Source organism: Mya arenaria, chromosome 11, assembly GCF_026914265.1.
Source record: "Mya arenaria isolate MELC-2E11 chromosome 11, ASM2691426v1".
Taxonomy (NCBI): Eukaryota; Metazoa; Mollusca; class Bivalvia; order Myida; family Myidae; genus Mya; species Mya arenaria.
Window position 1 is genome coordinate 4,785,954 of NC_069132.1, and position 11,291 is coordinate 4,797,244.

Genomic DNA, 11,291 nt, shown 5'->3' on the forward strand with positions numbered 1-11,291 from the left:
ACTTAATGCATTTCTTAACGCAGTACAGTCAGGTGTTGAACATCTATGGCAAGATATACATTTAACTACTGGGTTTCAATGGAGTGTATTAACTAGATGGATTAGGAGTGAAATCATGTTTAAACTTGGTGTTGAATTAAAAACAGCACCAGAATTAACAATAGAAAAAATTCCTCAACGTAATGTAATTGAAGATCCTAACTCTAATGACAGGGTATGCTATCCATCAGTAGCTGGGGGTGTTATTGCAGTATTAAATGGTGAATTATTGACTCCTGAAGAACATAAATGGGGAAATGGAATAGATTGGGCTCGACATAATTATTATCGAATATGTATTACCATGGATACATACAGTAGAGGATTTAAAATAAAAGTAATTGATGCAAGAGACACTATATTCTTTGACATGGAAGGTAATCTAGTTTGTCAATGGAGAGATACAAATCAACCAAAACAATACGAATATACATTGGCTGTATATATGATTGAAGATAGAATTAGTGATGACCAATTACAACTAATAGAAAAAAAATTAGAAGCTGCTAGTAAAATTCATAAAGAAGTAATTAGTATAGAAACAAAAGTAGATGCTGTAGGTAAACAATTAGATACAATGCAAAAGGAACGCATTGAATATATGTTGAAACAAACAGAAATGCAAAGAGCTATTACAACAATTGAAACAGAAATTGAACGTGTTGACAAGACTATTATTCCTAATGAAATTCAGGGCTTAGGTAATAGAATAGCTATTCTCGAACATAAACATGAGACTGACATTGCAAATATTCCAGAGCCTCTTGATATGGTTAATGATGCCATTAGCCGGAAACGTATTAGAGTATTAACAGACAGAGTAGATGGTATACTCAATCAATTAACAAACTATCGCGACAATACTGTAGTAAAAAAGCCATATGTTGCCTACCCAGTCCGTATACCAACGACTGATGCTGATACTCAAAATGATGAACCTAATAATGTAAGCGCCCCAGACCTTCTGTCTAGAATAAACGCAGTCATAGAACATTTGAGACAATTAAAAGCTGAACTAGACGGGTTCAGAGAACTTGTAAACAGTCTCAGAGAAAAAGTAAATGTACAAGCTGTTGACATTCAAAACGTTGCTAAAAATGAGGGGGGGACTGGGGGGTGTCCTTGTACATTACGCGCTACATACACTTCCGGTAAACGGCCATTTAATACATTCACTTAACATTTCAGATCTGCCAACATCAAACAGAAAATATCATTTGAACAAATTTGAGACACTGACATCACTGCATCGGGCACACTATATTCGGTTGTCATTACTGGGTTGGAGGCGTTTCCTGGCATTGAAGATTACTTCAAACCCAAAAAAGCAAAATTAACAAAATCTGGTGGCTTCATTAAAAATCAAAAAGAAGAATTATGCCTGGAGTACTACTCCGACGAAAACATACTTGCCGGCCAACCGCGATCTACAGTGACGTATCAGTTGTGCACCCCGTCCAACGAATACAAGGCCATGACAGATACCGTCAAGAAAGTTGCAAATGCTCTCAAGAATGTGTACAACTGTATGCCCAGTGTTGTCTCCTGGCACGACGGCCGTTTAGACCACAGCTGCAGTTTCCAGAACCTGCATCTACACATGGTAGTCCACACGCATGCGCAATCCTTGCTGAGGGGATGTTACCCAATTATTCGCCTGAAATCAGTAATAACGGAGACAGCCCCATTTTATCCTGGGTTAACAGTGCGATCGCAGAAATGCGTGAATTACAAAGGTCTGATGAATTACACGCTCCGCCCACCCCGCGTATTTATCGGTACCAACAACGCCATGTTCCTAGAGACAATCATACAGAATACACCGAGGTCAGAAGAAGAGGGGACCGTCAGCGCAATGTTCGGCAGAGAAACAACAGCGGAGGACATGTACGTAGAGAATTGGGAGGACGAACAAGCGGACCGTACGAACGAACAGTCTTCGAGTACAACCACCAACGTGTTCAGCCGACTGCTACAGTCACACACGTACCCGACTCCCCGATTGGAAGCCAGCACTCCAATAGAACCACGATCTCCAACCTTTCAAAAATCTATGATGCCCTATACAGCCCCGCGTCAACGTATTCCGATCACAGCCACGTCTCGGAAAGTGGAGATGATAATAGCCAAAATGAAGGAGTACAGCGGGAACACCTACGAAGAGGTCCTAGAACGCCTCCTACTCCGCGTACCTCCACCCCAAGATGAAATAAGACAGTGGAGAAGTATTATGACTGCGCCAAATAAAGGTGCCATGTTGCATCAGGCCCTCACAGAATTGGAAATGTACAGGAAAAGTACACAAAGTACATATCTAGATACACTCATCAATGCACAGTTCGAAGACAATGACCTTATGCCACAGCAAGCAACTGCATCAACCTACATACAATGGTGTCAGGAACAAAACATATCACCGGGACAGTTAATGTTGGACATTTATCTGATATTAGGTCAAAAATTAAAGAAAGTGAACACTCTGATGCTGCACGGTCGATCCAATGCGGGAAAGACCTACTGGGTTAATGCGTTGACACCATTCCCTAACCTAGTAGGACAGACAGTGCCCTCTGCTGATTTTGCATACATGGATTGTGTGGGCAAACAAGTAATCGTCATTCCTGAAATAAATCTGGTCAAGCCTGAACAGGTCGAGGAATTTAAGACGATAACCGAGGGCATGAAGAAGAAAATAAATATCAAAAACAAGGGACCAGTATTTCTAGATCGTACGCCCGTTCTGCTCACATGCAACACAACACCGTGGGCTAATTACACAGAAGAAGAGGCTGGACTGAGGAACAGAATGTTAATGTACACAGACATGTTGCCAAGTGAGGTATTGAAAAATGCTGGGAACCCACATCCTAGGTTCTTTGCACACACATTAAAATTCATTCACGATGAGCATGACAATGATGAACATTTCGGCAATGATATGTTCACAGATGATGATAAGAGGTCTCTAGTAGAGGAAGCGATAGAGACATTCATAAGGAGGGAAACTCAAGATTATGTTTCGTTGGAAGAATACTTGATAAATGAGGAGAATGACTTCATTCAAGTTCACTCGATGCAACATCTTGATCCTACAAGACAAGATAGGTACCTGACATTGGAGCCAGATCGTTATGAAAAGGGGTATCCAGTGGGATGTATCATCCGTGAAATGAAGCAGCACTTCGTTAACTGGATGCAAATGGCCGGTGATTATAGTATCAAATGGGACCTTGACAAGTGCGTGCTGTTGAACTGCAGAGAAGAACGGTTTCAAGTAAAAGACATCCCTGCGCACATAATGCAAAAGCTCAAGTATCACAAAATTCGTCTGTTGAGAGTCTTCAAAATCTTTGAGAAGGAGCCAATTACACTGACACAAAAAGATGGCTACCCTGTGAAAAGCTCAATCAAGGAGATGGTGCAGATGATTTCTCGCATTCAAGAAGCGTATGAAAAACAGAGCAAACGGTTTGCCCCAAGACTGACAAGTAGTCCTACTAAACCAATTGACCAACTTACCTGGATCGAGAACGAGGTCATGACCGATTGGCCGGAACCGGATATGCCCGAAAGCTTGACTACTGCAAGGACTCCACCCACTCCACCCTTGTCACCGATCAGAAAAAGACAAAGATCAGAACCTGACTGCAGAGGAGATGCTGGTGAGCCTCAATTCATTGTTCCCAAGTACTCACCAAAAATGCAATTGACTAGCTGTATTCATACAAATTACATAAACAAACCACCGACACCTAAATGTACTGGTAAAACATTCTTTCCAGATGAAGAAGCCGGACCTAGTCAAGCACCTAATCTGTCTGATATTGAGGCTCCCGTCCTTTCCCCTCAGACGGCTGATAAAATAAATAGACAAACATTGGCCAACATCATGCCCGGAAATGCCAGAAACATCGTCAAAGATAAAGTACAAACCTATTTACTCCTCAAAGAAGCGGAGGAAGAACAAGACAGAGCAGCCGCAGTCCTCATCAGAGACCGAAGAAATGACTTCACCTCCCTCGATGACATCAACAACTTCCTAAATGAAGCATTAGGATTCGTGTGGATGGACCTACGAAACTCACTCAAACCAGAATAATGCCAGAAATAGTTTATTTGAACCCGGGTGACCCCGAATATAGTGACTTCATGGACTCAGATGACTCAAATGAATGTCAAATGTTAATTATTGATGACAGTAATGATAGTGATGCTTTTGAACAGTTATTGTTACAATTTGAAGTTTTACCTTCTACTGTGATATATGTTATTTTAAATCCTAATGAAACTGGTATACAAGTACCGGAGGTGGACTTTGATGCAATACATTCTCAATTATCACTTGTTAGAGTTTTGATAGATGATTATATTAATGAAAGCCCAGACTTTGACCGTTTGTTAACTATTTATGGTTTTGAAAATGTTGACCAATTGTTTGATAGAATGCGTGAGTTGAATGTATGGTTAGATGTATATACTTCTGAAGAATAAATCTGTTTAAACAGTTATAAAAAATTGTTTAAGAAAAAGAAAGAAAAGGCCCAAGCAAGAGTGGTTTTATCCACTCTTGTTTGGGCTTTTTTTTAACACAAAAATAAAAATGGCGGGAAAAACCGGTCCGCTGAATATAACGGTAACTAACAAAAATTACGGTTGAGAGGACACTCTTACCGGGGGTCGAGTTCTATGTCGTATGTTTCCCTACGGGATCGCGAAGCGGGCGAAGCCATAAACAACGACATAGAGTATATTATATATTCATATATATATATTATGAATATTGAATAATATTCAGAGTGAATATCATTACGTTACCTTCCTATCAGAGCCTCAATCATTTTGACCCACATTAATCTGATAAATATAACGATCTAAAAATAGTTATATTCTGCTAAAAATAAAACGCCGGGATACAGAAATACAACGCGGAAATAGCCGAACAAGCAAGAACACATACTCGGACTGCAATACAACTAATCTATTTTTATGGTTTCGACGTCATTCTGCTAAACATAAAGCGCATTGAGACAAAAAATGGGTTAAAACGACATGAATAGAAGTAGTTCTTTGGTGTTTGCGGTAGGAAGAATACTCTAACACTTTTGTTATGGCCAGAGAGTTGAAACCATGGGAAGCTTCACTATCAAGGGGAAATGTGCATTTTGTTTGCTTGTTGTGGTTCAATTTTTGACGAGCCGGTGGCAGTAAGCAAGACAGTTGTAAATAAATTAGCGGTTCGGTGTATAATTATTATGTGTGCGTCTATAAGTTTGTGCGTCCATCCAGACTGAGCCATGTCCAGGCTGTATCTTGACCATGCATTTTAGGATTTTCAAAAACCTTTATATAGAGGTTCCCCATGATAAGGCGGCATGTACCTCAAAGGTCAAGGTCTCGCTTGCAAGAGATCAACAGTTGAAATGAGTACTGAACCTTGTCTTGGCTCTATCTTGACCCTGTATTATAGGATTTTCAAAACAATTGCCATGAAGGTTTCCCATGTCGCATACAAGAATCAGGCCTGTACTTCGAAGGTCAAGGCAGGCAAAGATCAAAAGTTGAAATGAGTACTGAACCTAATGGCTGGACTGCATCTTGACCATGCATGATAAGATTTAAAAAAAAAACTTTCCATGAAAGTTCACCATGATTTGGCGGCGTGTTGCAAACAAGACCCTGGTCTGTACCTTAAAGGTCAAGGTTACGCTTGGGTCAAAAGTTGAAATAAGTACTAAACTGTATCTTGACTATGCTTTAAAGGATTTAAAAGAACACTTTATGAAGGTTCACCATGATGTGGCGGTGTGCCGCACACAAGACCCAGGTGTGTACCTCAAAAGACAAGGTCACGCTTAAATATTGAAAGAAGTACTGAACCTTTTTCCAGGCTGTACCTTTACCATGAATTTTAGGTTTCCCATGATGAGGCAGCATGTCACGCACAACACCAAGGTCTGTACCTCAAAGGTCAAGATCAGGCTTAGGTCAAAATTAATGAGACAGAGATGCAGGTCTAAATTTAAAAGTTCTCTACTTTATTGGTTGAAAATAGAGATGCCCCTCTATATTAAGACCTACACCTCTACATTACATATAGGTGCACCTCATAAAACTTCTCAGGCAATTGGTGAAGTTTCATCGAATAGCATTGTCTGTGTCATAGAGCTATAGACCTTTTAACTTATACATAGTGATACTATAGTACAATTTGTGTCTGAGCTATTTCTCAGTATACCCGGTATAACCGCTTGCATGATTTTAATGAAACTTAATTGAAAGCTTCAGTATCAATATGTGAAGCGCATATTGTTGGCTTGTTCTGGTTCAATTATTTTTCACAGAGTTATGGCCCTTATACATTCTTAATTGTGTTAACTTTAAGTCCTTTCACACTAAAAAGGCTTGATGATTAGATTAAACCTTTACCGAAAATGCATAAACACTTTTATGGTCTGTCATGAATTTGATATACTTAATTCAATTTCTTGCTCCTTCCCCTCGGGTCGATTTCCTGTTAAATGGATGACACCAGAGGCTTTGTTTGAACGTCGGTTCACAATAAAGACTGATGTGTGGACATACGGTATCCTTCTTTGGGAAATATTCACCCTTGGGTCTTCACCCTATCCGTCTGTTCCTGTGTAGGATCTTTTTGATCTTCTAAGAAATGGGTACCGGATGATCCAACCGCCGTATGTAAACAATGAGGTTTACCAGATAATGTTAAAATGTTGGCAGCCTTTGCCAGTGATGAGATCGACCTTCAATGACCTTAAACAGAAGTTGAACTGGATACTCACCAACAATGGAGAGGTACTGAATACGAAGGCTGTATTCTTTCAAGGATAGCCACTGATACAAACTGATAAATGAATCAGTTATCTTCTGGTGTATGACTGGTTCTCACCTTAGACATTTTGAGTTTGATCACCCCTAGGGTTTTTTCTCATTGCGTCTATAAATGGATACTAGTACTGTTTTCTAAATATGAACATGTACATGTATGGTTGCCTTTCGGTTAATGTATACAAACAGACTTATCTTATGTTTTCCATCATAAATGGGGAGACATTTTGTTTTTTGCTCGAGTCGTACATCTATCCATCTGTCTGTCAATCTGTCAAATATCGTGGCCGCTCCATACCTCTTGAACAATTTTAAGGATTTGGAAATAACTTGCCACAAATGTTCGCCATATCTAGGAAATGTGCAGAGTGCATGTTACAACCAGCTCGGTTTAAGGTCAAAGTGGCACTCAGAGGTCAAAGGTCATATGCCTACATTTCAAATGTCATGGAACTAAGCGAGACAACCATAAGGGTAGAAATCTGTTTTTGATTACAGAACTACCATCTAGTTGTACCCCTACAAACAAAAATTGAATGGGTTATATTGGAGTCACCCATGGTCTGTCGATGGAATTTATTGAAACTTCATACAAAGGTAAAGCACAAGAAGAGGAAGTTTAGTGTACAAGATAAGAAATGGATATAAACCCTTTCTTTTAAACTACTGGTACAAATTGAATGTAACTTATCATATTCTATGCTTTAGAACTGACTTTCGGGGGGTATTAATCACCTTCAGTAATAGCTCTAGTTTGAACAAATATAAATACGGCTAATCTTTGGTCAAAAACAAGATCAATGGGTCAAATCATAGGCAATTATTTTCCCCTAACACAATATCAATAGATTTGATCAAATTTTCATGTAACATGGTGTAAATTTACACTCATTTTTTATAAACTTTAGAGTCAACTTTAAATGTTACTTATGACACTTGTTGGGATATTACAGCATTAATCACTTATAGCAATTGAGCTAACCACGGCCCAGTCGGCTATAAATAATTAACTTCCACTCGATTCGAGGCAATCGTGTAAAATACTGTGCTACAATATTTGACTCACTGATAAGCCTCAAGGGCTATCAATGGGGTACAAGATCCAGCTGTTAATAAAAATTCGCCTTATCTTGCGCCAATCTTGTCAGATTTCCCTCTGCGAACCTTAACGTTTATTTATTCCGTTTATGTGTTTCTCAAGATGCCCACACGGAAACCATTACTGATAGACATACATGTACCGCGCTTTCGATCATTAACAACGGATAACTAGAATTTTTTATCAAGAAAACATTTGAAATTGCGTGACTAACGTTATAGTGAAAACTGTAGGTGTTGTGTGTATTTTCCAAAGGATGGAGCTTTAGCCGTGATTGATGAAAATAACGCGGACTTCTTATAAATTTTGAATCGTGAAATCAAATGCATATATGCAGTTAAGATTGGTGAATAATCAACCACAACAATTCAAAGGGGGTATGTGGTCATGAAAGATGGAGGTAACTTTTCTATTACTCGTTATTCCAGGACTGGTTCTGAAATTGTGTCTGTCTGTTCTCACTTTTACAGCTAATTTGTTTGATTGGCATCGAGTAGTAGTACTGTGCGATTAAGAATGCTTTATGTTTTACAAAATATTTTGTTGGGTATAAAAACCATGTTTAATACGACCATTCCACCTTATACTCTGCCTTGTTACATAATTGTTCACCCGAAAAGAATTAGTTTATCCTTTCCTTCTGTGATATCTCGCAATCATTAAACTTCACAAAGGAATTTATATGTGCAAGGAAAATTATTTCCGCGAAAGTTTCCGAGAAGTTACAATTCTGTCGGTGTCATCAGAATGAAACTTGCCGTACTCTGCCGACTACAATTATTATCTTCATTTTAATATGTTCGTATAATCAACGAAATGGTTATAAAGTTCTACAATATTCTGTATTCAGGGTTTTAGGTAGTAATTTTAAAAAAAGTATTCAAACTTATAAATTTATGAAAGGGAAATAACTGCATATACATGCGTTATTCTTGATATTTCAGCAGTCACTTTCACAGGCAGAATTCGACTGCATCTCCACCAACAGATTTGGCAGCAAAGGTATTAAATGGATTCCTCGATTAAAAGTGCTTAAATAGTGTACATGTACCATAGATATTATATAAAGTTAAGGGTAGAAATAAGAACAAAGTTCAAATAAAATAGTATGGATTGTGTAATCAACGAAAGATAAATCATCATTTAACTGTTATAAGGTAATTGTTGCAATTAATCAAATTATTTTTACAGTTATCGGAGCAACCTAGAAGGTCCACTTCGCAAGAAAACGCATGTCAACCATCTCCACTCCTGTAACCCCAGGCAACTCTGATGTGGTAAGAATACATTTCAATATTGCTTGACCTTCTGCCATCACCTCTTCTGCCTTCCCGAATGATAAGCATGTTCTTAACGTTTATTTGTCATACAAATAACAGAATGTTAATCAAACTGTTGTTACATGTGTCGGTGTTACCTTAATGAGTCCATCCATGAAATTTCAGTAACTAACGAAATGTTTTATGAACAATATTTATCAGAAAATAATGAACCCCGCATTCTACGCTTAACTATTTAAATGTGTGTGCTGCAAACAACACTCCAAATTTTGTTATACCTGTATGTTTAAAACCATATAGTTATGATACTATACTGACATATATATGCTCAAGCCCAGAAGTTTGTGACTAAGTAAAAAAAAATCTTCACAAAATTTACTTCGAAAAGCATTTATTTGAATTACAATTCAACCAGCTTTTAATGCAGCATGTTACGTGTGACTTTATTGTTGTAATTGTTGACAGCATGTGTTACAGGGTTATCCATAGATCATTATTCAATTCAGGAGTTTAAATTATACAATAATATCAAATGAACCTGGAATATAAAATTTCAATAAAAGGATACCATTAAAACTGTGTTTACAATATACAGTATACGCAAACACTCCAAGGTTTAAACTTATTTACAGGTGAGGCTATTACCTAGAACGAAATATGCACCAATGCTCTCCGAAAAGGGACAAAAAGATGCTACTCGATGTACGACCTCCTTGACGAAGTGTTTACCATTATTAAACGGGCGAACTCCATGGGAGATAGGTATTGGGCAGCCCCGTCCTGGAGAGGAAACAAAGAATATGCTAGGCCACTGGCGATACTGTATTACAAGTACATCTAGTTTAATAAATACACTTTTAAGTATGACTGCCTAAAAATAAGCATTAGACAGTAGACAAGACTCATGGTTACCCTTTATCAAGTCATTGTGCAACATAATCTACCTAAGACTTAGTTTACCATACTCAGAGATCAGCATTATAGCACTCTTCTCATAACTCTGCCTTTAAAATATGTTGTTGTTTTTTAAGAAATTTCTGGTTTCCGTTGAATAACAAAAGTATGTCTCGTTTTCAAAGTATGTGCTATGACGGAAAATGCTGCAATGACGTTCCCTGAAGTAGAATAAAATCGGGCCACCACTGAAAGGAACACGTATGCGCGATAACGGTTGACACATAGATTGATGAACGATAGGAAAGTGCTCATTCTACAGTGAAGTGTTCTAGTGACCGGAATTAAAGTTTATACCCAATATTAATATTTGAAATGCAGAATAAATTAAGCAAGCTTTAGTATGGTTATTCACATTGTCTTTTTAATTCCATTTTTTAAAATACTTTTTCGCCTATAAATCATTGCGCACATAAAATTAAAATCAATTAAACTTCATGTGACATCTGTATGAAAATCCGCACGTAAACTTAAATTCCGCCCGTAACTGAAATTCCGTCTACTTCTGAAATTCCACCCGTCACTATAATTCAAGCTTAATATGAAAAATTAACCCCGTAGCCTAAAATTCCGCCCGGAATTTGAATTCCGACCCACCTCATTTACATATTTCGCCCCATGAACCCGGCCGGGTTCCGCCTCAAACACTTATATTTATATTATTCAAGTACGCCTGGAAAACTTCTCCGCCCGGAACTTATAATAAAATTACGTGTCGATTTCGGGCAAAAAATTTCGTACGGGATAAGGGTTACTAAAATGGTAGTTGGTAATCTATTTACCTATCTTTTTGAGGCAAGTAAAAATTACTACGAAAATAAAACAAAACAAAAAAACACTTGTTGTTTTTTAACAATTACCGCCTATTAACTAAAAAAAATACAAGGGTAAATTACAAGGGTAAACTTGTTTATACCATTGGCTGTGTAAGGCAAGGATGTCGCGGGCCTCACCAGGTAGTTGTCGTACCTAAATACCAAGGTGTGACAATCATTTCAAGCCCTCCCCGTTCATATTCGGGTACAACATATTTCTGTGCTACACTGTATTGCTTCAAACCCTTTGGTGGCCTA